This window comes from Hyla sarda, chromosome 3 (genome assembly GCF_029499605.1).
Source record: "Hyla sarda isolate aHylSar1 chromosome 3, aHylSar1.hap1, whole genome shotgun sequence".
NCBI classification, from domain to species: domain Eukaryota; kingdom Metazoa; phylum Chordata; class Amphibia; order Anura; family Hylidae; genus Hyla; species Hyla sarda.
In genome coordinates this window covers 44,574,944-44,587,395 of record NC_079191.1, presented here as the reverse complement: position 1 = coordinate 44,587,395, position 12,452 = coordinate 44,574,944, and positions in this window count along the sequence as shown.

The window sequence follows — 12,452 nt, the reverse complement described above, 5'->3', positions numbered from 1 at the left end:
CTATCTCATATATCTATCTATCTATCTATCTATCTCATATCTATCTATCTATCTCATATCTATCTATCTCATATCTATCTATCTATCTATCTATCTATCTATCTATCTATCTATCTATCCACTTAGTGACACCTTTTTCAGTTGTAGTAAGCAGTTCCCATCACAAGAGGGCAGTATTTTTCCATGTAACCCGCTCTATCAAGCTGTGATTTCATAATAAAAAGAAGCAATCTCCTGTTTGAAAATAGTTCAAATTAAGATTTGCAGAAGTAGCTGGCACTGGCAGCTAAACTTCTAAGGAAATGATAATCCCTTTACATGTTTAATGCTAACATTACCAGATGTTATTATTGTTGGTGTAAATCTAACAATCTCGACTATAGAAAAAAACAATAGTCCTGTAATATCCAGCTCTCGTGATCCCAGTACAGCCATCCTCTCCAAATAGATTTAACGGAAAAAGAAATTACAAAAAAAAAGAATGAAAATTGGAACACGTACAACTTCAAAGGAAACGCGAACAGTCACATCTGCATTTTTCAGTGTTAACAAAAATGTTATGTTTTAGCTTTTATGATTTCTAACACACTGCACCAAAACCATGTAGACCTATTCTATAGTGGTAAAATGTATCAGTGCTGGCAGGAGGGGCAGATTTATCTTGAGTTTTATTTACTTACTGAAAATCCATAACAAAATCATTTATAACATTAGAGCATGAAGCTTTACAAAGCCACCATATTCACATGCCCTATATTCTATGCCTCCAAACCTTTGCTCTCCAGCTGTTGCATTACTGCCCAATTTTTTCATTGGGTCCCACAAAACCTGTGGGATCCCACTTCTGATTCAGGGCTTTAATGCTAGGAAGGCTAAGCTGTGTATGCCTTGTGCGTGTCTTTTTTTCATATAACAGGTTCACTTTAATGGGGTATTCCGGCTTTATACATGTTATCCCCTATCCAAAGGATAGGGGATAAGATATATGATCACAGGGGTCCAGCAGCAGTGAACCCCCACGATCTCGGTGCAGCCTCCGGCATTCTGTGCTGGGCGCTGCCTCCGAGACGGGGACAAGACGTCACACCACGCCCCCTAGTGACATCACAGCAACACCCCTCCATTCATGTCTACTTGCTTTGTCATCCTGTGCTCTGGAGGAGGCCTGTTGTCACTCTGCATAACTTATCTTCCTCCCTGAGTCTGCTGTGCTATGCTGGTCTCTTCATTCAATCACTGCAGGCTGCTCTGTAACCCCTTCATCTCTGTTTTCATGCTGCAGTCTCATAGGACAGGAGTGAGCACATGGGATTGCTAATCCTGCCCTCACTTACTGAACTTTGTCCTAACCTGTGCTTCAGCTAGGGGCAAAAGATGATGCTGCAGACGGACAGGATTATGTTCTGAATTAAATGGGGACCCCTAGTGATATTTTCTTTTTATAAGCCATAATTTCTATAAAAAGGAAAAAAAAATTCTTATGAAGTATAGAGGAATGTAACACTCACGCTTCTGAAGACAGGAACCCCAGTGGATGTGGATCCGCTGGACCTGTGTGGCAGAGGACTCGGACCATACCAGGGAGTGGAGTCTATGGTGCTGCTTTATTTCACCAGAGCCCGCTGCAAATCGGGATGGAATTGCTGCAACAGGCGGCACCCAGGTCGCTACCCCTGGCACGGCTCGACCACACAGGCGGCTGAGGAGATGAGAGGCTCAGGATTGATAAGGAAACTTGTAGTCTGGATAGCAGAAGGTCAGGGCAGGTGGCACAGTAGCGTAGTCAAAACGAAGCAGGAGTTCAGTAGGCATGCGGCAGAGGAGCAAGGTCAAGTCACAAGAGCAAGAGATCTGATACACGGCAAGGCATTAATAATTATTATAATAATAATTTATTTATATAGCGCCTACAGATTCCGCAGCGCTTACAATTATGGGGTACAAACAAAGACAAGTATCAGACATAATATTACACAATAACTATTCAAACAAGAGGTGTGGGGATATGTTGAGGATATGTTGAGGCCAATTAAAGAATGTTATAGGCCTGTCTGAAGAGATGTGTTTTCAGGCGACGTTTGAAACTATGGATATTGTTGTTGAGTCTGAGGGATTGAGAGATAGCATTCCAGAGAATCGGTGTAGCACGAGTGAAGTCTTGGAGATGGGATTGAGAAGTTCGGATTATAGAAGATGTTAGTGTGAGATCATTAGCAGATCGGAGAGAACGTGTAGGATGGTAGACAGAGATGAGAGAGGAGATGTAGGGAGGTGCAGCATTGTGGAGGGCTTTGTGTGTGAGACTGAGGATTTTGTACTGTATTCTGGACTGAATTGGTAACCAGTGTAGTGACTGGCACAGGGAGGAGGCATCGGTGTAGCGGCTGGAGAGGAAGATGAGTCTGGCTGCGGCATTAAGGATGGACTGGAGAGGAGAGAGTTTGGAGAAAGGAAGGCCTATTAGTAAAGAGTTACAGTGGTCGAGGCGGGAGTGAATCAAAGCAATAATGAGAGTTTTAGCAGATTCAGTAGTGAGAAACGGGCGGATTCTAGAAATGTTTTTGAGATGCAGGTGACAAGAAAGGGACTGAATATGGGGAGTGAAAGACAGATCAGAGTCAAGTATAACTCCAAGACAGTGAGCCTGCTGCCCGGGAGTTATGTTAGTACCACATACCGAGATGGAAATCTCAGGGTTAGGTACAGTATCAGTTGATGGAGAAAAAACAAGAAGTTTTGTTTTCGAAAGATTTAATTTCAGATATAAAAAGGACATGATGTCTGAGACGGCAGAGAGACAGTCACTGGTATTCTGTAGGAGTGCAGGGGTGATGTTGGAGGAAGAGGTATAAAGTTGGGTGTCATCATCATAGAGATGGTACTGGAAACCAAATCTACTGATTGTTTTTCCAATGGGGGATGTGTAGAGTGAAAAGAGTAGAGGACCCAGGACCAATCCCTGGGGAACCCCGACAGCAAGGGGAAGAGAAGAAGAAGTAGAGCCAGAAAATGAGATGCTGAAGGAGCGGCCAGAGAGATAGGAGGAAAACCAGGCGAGAGCAGAGTCCTTGAGACCGATGGAGCAGAGACTACTGAGGAGGAGTTGGTGATCCACTGTGTCAAAAGCCGCAGAGAGGTCCAAGAGAATCAGTAAAGAGAATTTGCCATTTGATTTGGCCGTCAGAAGATCATCAGTGACTTTGGTTCGGGCCGTTTCTGTGGAGTGAAGGGAGCGGAAACCAGACTGTAAGGGGTCAAGGAGAGAGTTCTCGGAGAGATAGCGGATAAGGCGGGAGTAGACCAAGCATTCCAGGAGTGTTTGAAGGAGGAGGGAAAGACCCCAGTAGAGAGGGAGAGGTTAAAGATTTTAGTTATGTGACAGCTGATAGCAGGAGAGAGAGACTGGATGAGGCGTGAAGGCATGGGGTCACTAGAGCAGGTAGTGGGGCGGGCGGAGGAGAGGAACCTGGAAACCTGATCCTCCGTTACAGGCTCAAAAACTGAGAGTGATGAAGAGGAGACGTGGCTGGGAATTGGATCAGAACTTTTGGGGGACTGGGAGAGGATTTCATCACGAATGTCATCGATTTTAGTTTTGAAGTAATTGGCCAGGTCTTCAGCACAGAGATCAGTGATTGGGGTCTGTACTTTAGGCCGAAGGAGAGAGTTGAACGTGTCAAAAAGGCGTTTTGGGTTGTTAGACAGAGAGAAGATGAGGGAGGTAAAATATGTTTGTTTGGCGAGATGAAGAGCGGAGTGATAGGATTTAAGCATGAATTTATAGTGCAGATAGTCTGAAGAAGTCTTAGTTTTCCTCCACAGACGTTCAGCACACCTAGAGCATCGCCTGAGAAAGCGGGTTGTTAGCATGTGCCAAGGTTGCTGCCGTCTGTGTCAAGAGGTTCGTGTTTTAGAGGGTGCCATTTGATCCAAGGTAGACTTTAGGGTGTCATGGTAATGTTTGGCTGCTAGATTAGGGCAGGAGAGAGAAGAGATTGGTGATAGTGAAGATTGTAGAATGTCTATAAATTGACTAGTGTTTATGGCACGCAGGTTTCTGTAAGTGTACAAGGTTGGAGTGTCCGGAAGAGGATAGGAGTTACTGATAGAGAAAGAGAGAAGGTTGTGGTCAGAGAGCTCAAAAGGAGAATTAGTGAATTTAGAGACAGAGCAAAGTCTAGAGAAGATCAAGTCCAGTGTATTCCCATTCTTGTGTGTGGGAGAGTCAGTAAGCTATGAAAGGGCAAAGGAGGAGGTTAGAGACAGAAGTCGAGAGGCAGAAGAGGAGATTGGGGTATCAATGGGGATATTAAAATCACCCATGATGAGTGTAGGTCTTTCTGAGGAAAGAAAGTGAGGGAGCAAGGTGGCAAAATGATCCAGGAACATTTGGGGAGAACCAGGAGGAAGATAGATGACCGCCACTCTGAGAGACAATGGGCGGAAGAGCTTGAGGGTGTGAACCTCGAAAGAGGGAAACGTGAGTGAGGGTAGTGGGGGGATGACTTGAAAAGTGCATTGTGGTGCTAGAAGCACCCCAACTCCTCCACCATGCCTGGTGTCAGATCTAGGGGTATGGGAAAAGTGAAGGTCACCATAAGATAAAGCAGCGAGAGAAGCAGTGTCAGAAGGTTGTATCCATGTTTTTGTGAGAGCCAGCCAGAGAATTAGTGAGAAATAAGTCATGAATCTGGGTGAGCTTATTGCACACAGATCGAGAGTTTAGGAGAGCGCAGTTAAAGTTTGTAGTGGTTCCGCAAGAGGCAGGTAGTGTAGAGCAAATATTAGTGAAAGGTGGGCAAGGGTTAGGAGCAATGTCCCCAGCAGCTAAAAGCAGAAGAAAGAAGAGGGAGAGCAGATGGCTGGGTGAAGTGATGGAGCGACTTCTGTGCTGTACCATGGAATGAGGTGACTTTGGGTGGTTTATGATGGTGAGCAGTGCATGCGAGCAATACATAGGTGAGGGAAGGAGACATTGACAGATGTATATAGAGTCCACTGGAGAAATTGGTAGGGGATAGAAGAGAAAATGTATTGCAATGATGTAAATAATAAGTGTGTGCATGTTTGGTATTTGTTTTTTTTCCTGAAAAAGAGTGACTTATTTTTGTAGTTATAATGTTGAAATAGTTACCTTTTGTTCCCTTCTGGTTTAATTCTGGTATAATTCTTGATATCAAACTTAAGAGCACTTTAGATGACAGTATTAGATGGCTCCAGACCGAAGGTCAACAGACCTATTGGCTCAAATATATAGTACCAGGCTGAGCCAGCAAATTGCCAGAGGATTGCAATCAGGTATGAAAAGGGGTGGGGGAGCAATAGCATTTGGAAAATAAAGTTTAGAAGAAATAAACAGTTTGGGATCACTCAGGAGAAATGAGTTGTGATAAAAAAAAATAGAAACACATACCAAATAATAAGTATACACGACAATGCAATGATGGGGGTAGTTGTTCAAGAGATGAATGATGACATACTAAATAACAGTACTAAGTATACATGACAATGCAATGATGAGGGTAGTTGTTCAAGAAATGAATGAGCATTACAGAGGAACGCTTTCTCAAAGGCACAAGGCAACAAAGATCCGACAGGGAACTGAGGAGGGTGGATGAATTTATAAATGAGCCACAGGTGGATTACACTAATGAGCGTACTGGCCCTTTAAATCATAAAGCTCCATCGCACATGCCCTAGGGGATGGGGACATGCACGCCGGAGCAGAGAGGCAGAGGCAGGAGAAACACTGCGCATGTGGGCGCATCCCGCGATGTGAATCCCAGCCCCGTCAGCAGCAGAAGGTAAGGGGACCATGTGCTCACAGCCAGCTTGTGTGGCCGGAGCGCATAACGTAACAGTACCCCCCCCCCCTTATGGTCCCCCCTCCTTTTATGAGAGAGAAAACTCCTGAAAAGGAAACGGTCCAGGATATTCTCCTCAGGCTCCCAAGATCTCTCCTCCCAGTCAACCAAAAAAATTATTTACCTCTCACAGTTTTTGCAGCAAGAATCTGTTTAACTTTGTAGACTTCAGATGAGCCGGAGACAGGTGTGGGGACAAGATTCTTCTGAGAGAACCGGCTTATGACAAGAGGCTTGAGGAGAGAGACGTGGAAAGAATTGTGAATACGTAACGTAGCAGGTAGATGGAATTTGTAGGAGACAGGGTTGATTTTTTGTAGAATCTGGAAGGGAACAAGGTAGAGGTGATCGAGCTTGTAACAGGGGATCTTGAAGCGGATGTACCTGGATGAAAGCCACACCATGTTACCAGGAGAGAAAGACGGTAGAGGTCTTTTACCTCTATCCGCTTGCGCCTTCATGCATAAAGAAGCCTGGGACAACGACTTTCGGGTCTGTTGCCAGATGATGGAGCAGTCACGGACCAGCTCATCAACAGCTGGCACACCGGAGGACACTGGGAGAGGAAGAGGAGAACAGAGATGGAGTCCTTAGAAAACAAAAAAGGGGGACAACCTTGTGGACTTGGAATCCTTATGATTATATAAGAATTCAGCCCAGGGGAGAAGGTCGACCCAATAATATTGGCGAGCTGAACCAAAATGCTGAAGATAAGTCTCAAGGAGTTTATTAACCCTCTCCACCTGACCATTGGACTGAGGGTGGTAGGCCGAGGAGAAGTCCAGATTAGACATGTGCAATTCGTTTCGTAATGAACACGGAACGAAACAAATTTTCCCGTTTTCGGATGTCCGTTACGAAAAGAATGCACACATTTTTTTTTAAAGAATCCTGAAAAAACATACGAATACGAATATACAGTTAACGAATGCTTTCGTTGACTAACGCATAACGAATATGCATGTTAACGAACAACGAATGCATTCGTTATCAGTATACCGAATGTAGGGGCCATGCATCAACTGCTATCCGGCAGCGCATAATGCTTAACCCCTTAAGGACCGGGGGTTTTTCCGTTTTTGCGTTTTCGTTTTTTGCTCCTTGCCTTTAAAAAACATAACTCTTTCAATTTTGCACCTAAAAATCCATCTGATTGCTTATTTTTTGCGCCACCAATTCTACTTTGTAATGACGTCAGTCATTTTGCCCAAAAATCTACGGTGAAACAGAAAAAAAAAATCATTGTGCGACAAAATTTGAAAAAAAAACGCTGTTTTGTAACTTTTGGGGGCTTCCGTTTCTACGTAGTACATTTTTCGGTAAAATACGATTAAAATGATACCCTACGTATAAAGGTTTGATTTTGTCGTACTTCTGGAAAAAATCATAACTACATGCAGGAAAATTAATACGTTTAAAATTGTCATATTCTGACCCCTATTACTTTTTTATTTTTCCGTGTATGGTGCGGTATGATGGCTCATTTTTTTGCGCTGTGATCTGAAGTTTTCAACGGTACCATTTTTGCATTGATAGGACTTATATATCACCGGAGCAGGACCAAGGACGTACCAGTACGTCCTTGGTCCTTAAGGGGTTAAGTTGCTGCCGGATAGCAGTTGAAGCAACCCGGGCAGGTTCACTCACTTTTCTGCGCTGCTCTGGGCCTTCCTCCGGTGGGTGCTGGGCTGGTCCAGGGCCTTCATACAGGTCTCCCTCTGACGTCATCATAACGCCATCGCGCACGCCGTCCCGTCATCCAATAGGAACGGCGTGCGGCAGCGACATGATGGCATCGCTACGGAGGCCCAGTAAGGCCTTGCGGCAGACAACGGAGGACCAGAGAAGACCAGGAGAGCCCAGCAGAGCCCAGCGGAGTACCGAAGAGGACTAGGAGAGCCCAGTGGAGGCCCGGGGACGCCATCGGGAGCAGCGGGGACAGGTGAGTAGGACTTTACTTTTTTACATTGCACGAATCCCTCAACATACGAATTACCATCGTATGTTGAGGGATCACTAGACATGTGCAGAACCAAAAATCTGAATTAACGAATGCATTCGTTGTTTTTAACGAATGCATCCATTTTTAAACGAATGCATCCGAAAAAAAAAAAATTTGCGGATGCATCCGAAAATCGAATATGACGAATGCACAGCATTCCGAATATTCACAGAACCGAAAATTTTAAAAAGAAGAAAACGAACAAAACAAAAAAAATCTTTTGGTTCTGCACATGTCTAGTCCAGATTGATGTCCAGACGGTTACAAAGGGCTCGCCAGAACTTAGAGACAAACTGCACCCCTCGATCCAAAACGATATGCTGAGGAAGACCATGTAAAGAAAGACATGCAACAAGAAGTACTTTGCCAGCTGCAGGGCAGAAGGAAGACCTGGTAGAGGAATGAAATGAGCCATCTTGGAAAACAACGACCCAAATGACAGTGTTATTATGAGAAGGCGGCAAATCGGTGATGAAATACATGGCGATATGGGACCAGGGAGTCTCTGGAATTGGCCTATTCAGCCTCTTGAGGCCAAGATTTAGTATTAGATGCCTTTTTTAGTGAGAGCCACAATAGGAGCAACCAAGGATGAAAAATGTGGCATGAACTGACGATAATAGTTAGCGAATCCCAGAAAGCATTGAATAGCACGTAGGCCCAACGGATGAGGCCAATCCAATACTGCAGACAACTTATCTGGATCCATCTGCAGGCCCTGATGAGAGACAATGTAGCCAAGAAATGGAAGACTAGATTTCTCGAACAGTCATTTCTCCAGTTTGGCATATAGATGATTCTTCCGAAGTTGCTGAGGAACCAGACGAAAATGAGTACGATGCTCCTCTAGGTTGGAAGAGAAGATCAGGATGTTATCTAGGTATACGACAACACAGGTGCAGAGAAGATCACGGAAGATATCATTGACGAACAATTGAAAAATGACTGAAGCATTGCAGAGACCAAAAGTCATTACAAGATACTCAAAATGTCCGTCACGAGTATTGAAGGCCGTTTTCCATTCATCTCTCTTGCGGATACGAATGGGGTTATACGCATCGCGTAAGTCCAGCTTAGAGAAGACCTTGGCACCACGTAAACGGTCAAAAAGTTCTGAGATAAGAGGTAGAGGGTAACGGTTCTTTACCATGAATTTGTTAAGTCCCCTGTAGTCAATGCATGGACGGAGTGAGCCATCCTTCTTCCCTACAAAGAAAAAACCTGCTCCAGCAGGAGAAGAGGACTTATGGATAAATCCCTTTTGTAGATTCTCCTGGATATACTCAGCCATGGCTTTGGTCTAAGGAAATGATAGAGGGTATATCCTCCCACGAGGAGGAGTGGTAGCAGGCAGGAGATCAATAGGGCAGTCGTAAGAGACTCAGCCTGTTTCTTGCAGAAGACATCCAGGAAATCTTGGTAAGGTGGCGGCAGGCCAGGTAAAGGAGGAAGGCAAGAAACAACTTTACGCAGAACAGGTTGGAGGCAAAAATTTTGACAGGATTGTCCCCAGCGAATTATTTCTCCAGTTCTCCAATCCAGTTGTGGGGAATGGCATTGCAGCCAAGGAAGGCCAAGAAGAATCTCAGGAGTACATTGTGGCAGAACATAGAATTCAATCTTTTCTTTATGCGATACTCCTACTTGCATAATGAGAGATTCAGTACAGAAGTGAACCTTACAGTCCAGATTTTGTCCATTAACAGAGGAGATGAACAAGGGATTGGCAAGCCGAGTTAGGGGAAGATGATACTTGTGGACTAAAGCCGCATCAATAAAGTCACCTGCAGATTCGGAATCCAAAAATGCTGTAGCGCTGAAGGAAGACTTGGCTGCAGGGAAGACTTGTATATGAATAGTTAAGCGTGGAGAGGTAGTATTCACACCCAGGGACGCCTCTCCCATGTACCCTAGGTGCGGGCGAACTGTACAGTCCTTGAGAAAGTGCTCCGGGCTAACACAATACAAACACAAATTCTCATTGTGTCGTCGTGACCTCGCCTGTTGCATAAGACGAGAATGATCTTGTATAACCTCTTCGGCAAGAGGCGCAAGAAAGAGGTGGATATTGAAACATGGGTGTCAGGGGGGCAGGTTCCCTCTCCAAGCACAATTTCTCCTGTCTCTCGGCAAAATGCACATCAATATGCGTGGCCAAGTGGATAAGTTCTGTCAAAGAAGATGGAGGATCACGTGCTGCAAGGGTATCTTTTATCCTGCTTGACAGTCCTTTTTTAAATGTGGCACACAAGGCCTCATCATTCCAGGAAAGTTCAGAGGCTAGAATGCGGAATTGAACCACGTAGTCACCAATGGTAGAATTCCCTTGACAGAGGTTCAGCAACGCCGTCTCAGCTGAAGAGGCACCTGCGGGTTCCTCAAAGACACTGCGAAATTCTGCCAAGAATGCCAACAAATTGGAGGATACTGGATCCCCACGGTCCCAAAGGGGTGTAGTCCAAGCCAGGGCTTTTCCGCACAGTAGACTAATGACAAAGGCCACCTTACTACGTTCCATCGGAAACATGAGTGGAGCACTGTGTAACAAAGCCTCTGCACGACTTGGAATCCCCACCATACTTGGAAGGCAAAGGGAGGCGCAGCTGGGAGCCAGAAGACACTGCAGGAGCTGGAGGTGGGAGTGGGCCAGATTGTGGTACCTGTTGCTGTTGCAAGGCCAAAAGCTGTTGCATCATGGCTGAAAGTTGAGAAAATTGCTGCGCCTGTCGGGCCAACTGCTGCGACTGATGTACCACAAAGGAGGGAAGATCTGCGACTTCAGGCAGGGATACCTCAGCGGGATCCATGGCCGGATCTTACTGCAACACTCATGTTTCTGAAGACAGGAACCCCGGTGGACATGGATCTGCTGGACCTGTGTGGTAGATGATTCGGACAGTACCAGGGAGCGGAGTCTAAAGTGCCACTGGTTTTCACCAGAGCCCACCACAAAGCAGGATGGAATTGCTGCGGCAGACGGCACCCAGGTCGCTACCCCTGGCACGGTTTGACCACACAGGCAGCTGAGAAGATGCAAGGCACAGGTGGGATAAGGCAACTCGTAGTCTGGATAGCAGAAGGTCAGGGCAGGCAGCACAGCAGTGTAGTCAAAGCGAAGCAGGAGTTCAGTAGGCAGGTGGCAGAGGAGCAAGGTCAAGTCACAATGACAAGAGATCTGATACACGGCAAGGCAATACTGAGGAACGCTTTCTCAAAGGCACAAGGCAATAAAGATCTGGCAGGGAACTGAGGAGGGTGGAGGAATTTGTAAATGAGCCATAGGTAGATTACACTAATGAGCGTACTGGCCCTTTAAATCTTAAAGCTCTGGCACGCGCGTGCCCTAGGGGACGGGGACATGCGCGCCAGAGAAGAGAGGCAGAGGCAGGAGAAACACCCGGAGAGTGATGGACTGGGGCTTGCATGCGGGCGCGTCCCGTGATGCGAGTCCCAGCCCCCTCGACAGCAGAAGGTAAGGGGACCATGCGCTCACAGCCAGCGTGTGTGGCCGGAGCGCATAACGTAAAAAAGAAAGGTTAATGTTTTGTCAAAATGTACAATATAATTACCCTATATGTTCAATAGCGATCTGAGACTTTCTCCTGCTGGGAGATTGAACTATGTGAGCAAGAAGAATGGTAAGATACAGAGTTTTTTGAGATACAATAGCTGTCTGAGGAAGGGGTCAAATACGTTGTTTAGAGCACCCCGAAACACGTGTAGCCATGTCCCGCAAGAACGCAGTGTGACAATACTATGGACTTTAATTAAGCTACCAGCTGTCCAATACCGGCTCCAGCGTCTTTTGGTTCAGAGATCCATTGCACCCATTAGGATCCATCTGCTACAATTGTGATCCGCCAGCTGTCACCTGACTCATACACCGCTCCTGTGGCCAACTTACTTGCCGCTCCTGTGCTTCCATCATCCATCTTCTGCTGATGTCAGACGCCACCACCACCCCGAGGAATTACCTACAGTATGCTCACACAGACCCTTGGAGACACCGCACGGCGATTACCGGCTCCAACGCAGTCTAGACCAGCCGTGTTCGGTGCTTGCAAGCGCACACAGGTCAGCCTATAGAAAACGGCACCCACAATGATGTTGGTAATATAATGTAATATGTTTTTTTCCACCAGTGGCTAATTGTACAGTACTGTTTGGATACGTAATTCTACTATTACTCCACCATTATTTACATTGCTGGACAATCAGTTACCGGACTATTAGATAATCAAGATTGACGGAGTATCAGTCACATTGCCGGATTATTTGGCAGTCTGCTATCTCACATTATTTTATATTATTGCACATATTTCTATCATGTTTTATGCTATATCTACGTGATTATTCCTCCCACAAGGGCCCTGTGAGGGGAATTTATATATTATATATATATATATATATATACACCATATTTATCGGCATATAACACGCATTTTTTAGGCTAAAATTTTTAGCCTAAAGTCTATCTGTGTGTTATACGCCGATAAGCCGCTGCAGTTCAATGATTTAAAGCGGGCGCTTTAAATAAAGGAACTGCAGTGGCTTTTGCAGGTCCAGAGACCTGCCTTCGCTGCCCA